This window comes from Triticum urartu, chromosome 6 (genome assembly GCF_003073215.2).
Source record: "Triticum urartu cultivar G1812 chromosome 6, Tu2.1, whole genome shotgun sequence".
Taxonomy (NCBI): domain Eukaryota; kingdom Viridiplantae; phylum Streptophyta; class Magnoliopsida; order Poales; family Poaceae; genus Triticum; species Triticum urartu.
The window spans coordinates 16,067,402-16,071,969 of NC_053027.1; the positions used below are offsets into that span (position 1 = coordinate 16,067,402).

The window sequence follows — 4,568 nt, forward strand, 5'->3', positions numbered from 1 at the left end:
ATTGGAGCCCGATTCAATCTTCAGATCCGTTTGCGGCCTCGCTCTTCCTCCTGCCGAGCAGACGGCGGGGGCATGACGGCCGTAGCGCAATGGTTAGCCTGGGCCGAGGGGGCGTCGGGGGAATGGGTCGCATTCCACCTCGTGCGGTGCGGCGGGGCCGACTGGGCGAAGGAGGTGACGGCGGCGGGGCAGGGAGGCGTGGGCTGCTCCTGTGATTGGAGGGATAAAGAGACAGAGGGGCGAGGCGGGATGGAGAGAGGGCCACACTAGTGCTGGAGGAGGCGTCTTAGGTCTTCACAAGGGAAGTTGTTGCCCTTTTATACGCCTATGCGTGAAATACCAAAAATTCCCTTGGCGGTGCACTGTAATTGCACGCGGTGGCACACCGGGAGTGAAACTATTCATTGCAATAGTGCTCATGTTCGATCCGACGGCCTAGGCCTTCCAAGCGCGCGATCCAACGGCCGAAAGTGCATCAAGAAATCAAGATGGACGGCCGGATGTCTCTAATAGTTGTGAGAGCTCGAAGCTTGCCTAGGTTCTTGTTTCTCGATAAACTGATGGCCGTGAGAGTGGATATTAAGATAAATGGAGCCTAACTCTCACGCGTCTTGATTTCGCCGTTCTTCGGTATTCTCAATTATTGAAGTATCAAAAAAGCTGTCTATTATTTTAATAAAAAAGGACTATCTTGAAAGCAATTAAGTCCTGTAGCTCAGCTGGTTAGAGCGCTGGTCCGATGTACCAGAAGTCACGGGTTCAAGCCCCGTCGGGACTAATTCTTTTTCTTAATTGCGATTATGCTTTCCTTTCTTGTATTATATACTATATGTTACGCCCGTACGGCCAAAAACGGATAGCCCAGCAAACGATCCATGAAGGAGCACCTCCGCGTAGCCACGATCGGTTAGTACGTTTCTTCAAGCGACACCATCTTTTTTTTTAGTATCTATCTATTAGCTAACCAGAAATAAGAAAATAAGCTAGAAAATCTCACAAAAATGAGAAACATCCAATCGTTAATTTAACACGTTATAAAATTACAGCCCTTTGATCTTCCCAATACCATTTGGACATAAAACTTGATAAAAATTACCCACCAATGCCAAGTAGTCCATACTAATCATGTTTGTGAAAAAAAATCTAGACTAACCCTCAACTCACCTCACGTCAAAGCAAAAAAAACTCAGCTCATCTTCCGTGTAAAAGGAAACCTAAACTCACCTGTACGCGCAGCCGCCTCCTGACCTATCAATCCAATCGCATCTCCCCCCTGCACTCGCCGCCATTAGTGTTCCCAATCTTCCTCCCCAAGCTCCACCAGATCTGGGATACTCGCCATCGCCCAGCACGACTCCCTAGCCATATTACTCATGTGTTAATCGATATACATGGATTTCAACACATCAAGGATTCAAGGGTTGGACAATGCACAACATGCATGGGCCGGTAACGCGATCATCGTGTCCGGGTGTGTCCGGGAAGATTCGGTATTGACATCAGGGTATTTGTTTCTTTTTTTTCTATGAACTACTAATTTCATGGCCAATGTGTTGATGCGTAATAAATAAATCTTATAGTTCAGCTTCAGATTTCATTCTATATGTACTACTCATATCGCTTTGATGTGTTCTGAAAGCATCTTGCTATATATTTCATATGGATCACAACTCTGAACTTAGTGACTAATCTGCCGATGCAGAGTTTTGTAATGTTGATTCAGTTTTGTCCCTCTTGCACGCACCTTATCCTCGCCATCGCGCAGTCCATTGATGTGTTTGCTCTTCCTCGCAGAGTTGTCATTGTTGTTCAGCACTAGTAGAAAAAGGGCCTTTAGTCCGGGACTAAAGGGTCGTTACTAATGCCTGACCCTTTAGTCCCGGTTCAAACCAGAACCGGGACTAAAGGCCCTCCACGTGGCAGCTGCCTGGAGGTCCACCTTTAGTCCCGGTTGGTAACACCAACCGGTACTAAAGGAAATTTTCTGATTTTTTTTGAATTTTTTTTGAATTTTTTTTATTTTCAAATTTCTGAATTATTTTAACCTCTAATCTCTAATCATCCCTCATCACTGCTCAATTTAATCTCTAATCACCCCTCATCATTCCAAATCATCTAACTTCCCGGACGGTCACCCATCCTCCCACTCCCCCAGCCTGAGCACGCTTAACTTTCAGGTTCTATTCTCCCTCGTTTCCAAGTCTGCACTCTTCTGTCTTCTTCCGATTGCCAGAGATAGTGATCACTCCTCTAGGACCAGGCATCTTCAATTTGAGGTACAAGTAACATGGTCGAGCCATAAAACGTGCATAAGCTGGCCTGCCCAGTATAGCATGATAAGTACTCTGGAAATCCATGACTTCAAACGTCAACTTTTCTTTGCGGTAAATCTTGGAATCACCGAAAACCACATCAAGGACGATCTGGCCAAGTGACTCAGCCTTCTTGCCAGGAATAACCCCATGGAAACTCATATTGCTTTCACTGAGTCTGGACATCGGAATGCCCATTCCCTTCAAGGTTTCTGCATACAATATATTCAAGCCACTGCCACCATCCATCAGAAGCTTAGTCAACCGAGTGCCTTCGACAACTAGGTCGACCACCAACGCTTGCCTCCCAGGGGTGGCTATGTGCGCTGGGTGATCGGACTGGTCGAACGTAATGGCAGTCTGAGACCACTTCAAATAACTGGGTGTCACCGGAGCGACCATGTTTACTTCTCTGTTGATGAGTTTCAGGCGACTTTTGCTCTCAACATCGACAAAAATCATCAGAGTGGAATTGACGTGGGGGTAACCATCATCATCTTCCTCTTTATCCTCAACTTTGTCTGACTCTTTTTCCTTTTCTTTGGGTTGTTTCTCTCGGAACTGCTGGATTAGGAGCCGACACTGTCGAGTGGTATGCTTCCGGTAAATGAGATTACCCTCTTCATCTTTTTTGGTGTGAATGTGGCATGGCAAATCCAACACATCATTTCCGTCCTGATCTTTTATTTTCTTGGGGTTACACGGTCCTTTGGGCTTCCCCTTGAACTTTCCTTGAGTCACGGCTAAGGCTTCTCCAGGAGCAGCTGGCTCGGCTTTGCGCTTCTGCTTCCGACTGGAGTTCCCTCCTCCGGTGTCGTGGGCGACTGTTTTGTGCTTGCCACTCCGGAGCCGATCCTCCTCTTCACCATTGGCATACTTGGTGGCAATCTCCATCATTCGACTCAGAGACATATCTCCGGTCCGACCGAACTTCAGATTCAACTCTCGATACTTGACACCTTCCTTGAAGGGACAAACTGCTTGGTGATCTGACACATTTTCCACCGTGTGGTGCAACATGATCAATCTCTGGATATAATCCCCGAAGGTTTCATTCGGATTCTACACACAAGATTGTAGCTCTGTTAGCCCTGCTGGTCATTTGCATGTACCTTCAAATGTTCTAACAAACACTCGGGCAAGTTCTTCCCAACTATAAATACTGCTGGGTGCTAACTGATTCAACCATGCTCTGGCCGAGCCCTCCAACATCAGAGGAAGGTGCTTCATGGCCACTTCATCATTGCCACCACCAATCTGCACAGCCACTCGGTAGTCCTCTAACCAAGTGTCTGGCTTGGACTCACCAGTGAACTTGCTGACTCCAGTCGCCAACCTGAAGTTGGGAGGAATCACTGCTGCTTTGATTGCTCTGCTGAAACACTCGGGACCTGAAACATGCACTCTGTTGTCCGTCGGATAATCTCTATCGTGGCCATCTCTGTGTTCCCTGTTCCTGTAAACCAGACCTTGAACGAGAATGGATCTCGCATCAAAAGCCTGGATCCCGGGGGTCGACTGGAATCCTTCTTCGCCCACCACTGTGAGGACGTCTGTCATCGTGTTGCCGAGGTGCGTATGACCCACTCCTTGGGGAAGGTGTGGGTACTCGACGTCGATCATACTACTCACGGTTTATGTACTGATCCTGTCGGTCTCCACGTCCCTCACGCCTTGGAGGCGATCTTGGGCTGTGAGCCGACTGAACTGTGTCTGCCATTACAGATCTACTATGAATCATGTTCCGAGACTGTGACACTGCTGTGTTCTGCTCCCCCGCCGCCCGGAGCAAAGCTCGGATCTGCATCAAACCTCTACCAGCCTCCGACTGGGAAGGCTGAATCGACTCTGCTATTCGGACGGCAGCTGTGAGATTATGGATTGGAGTTTGATATACCTGAGTCGGAGGCGGAAAAAGTTGTCGTCGACTGGACTCAGGAACCCGCTGCCGAGCACGCTCATCGAGTGCGTGCTGGAGGTTCTCCAGTTGAGTGCGTTCAGCCAAGTTGGCCAAGCACGCCTCCTCCAAGGCCCGGGCCTCGGGGGTTTCTCCAACGATTGGAGTGTGAAGTGCATTCATATTACGACGGCGAAGCTCTTCCCTCTGCTTCGAAGAGTGGGGCTTGGGGCGGTACTCCTCGTGGACACGCGACGGATCGCCTCCGCCGTCACCACCGTTGTCGCAGGGGAAGACAGGTGGACTACGTGGTCCATTGACCATCAGGAATTCTGCCGCGGGGTCACTGCTGTCGCACT

The 4,568-nt window shown here is 48.9% G+C and overlaps 1 non-coding gene across 1 annotated transcript; it reads left to right on the forward strand.

The window, feature by feature from the left end:
* The first annotated feature begins 704 nt into the window (after positions 1-704).
* TRNAI-GAU lies at positions 705-778 on the forward strand. Its single transcript has one exon. It is a non-coding gene; the product is annotated as a tRNA-Ile (tRNA).
* Positions 779-4,568: the final 3,790 nt, after the last annotated feature.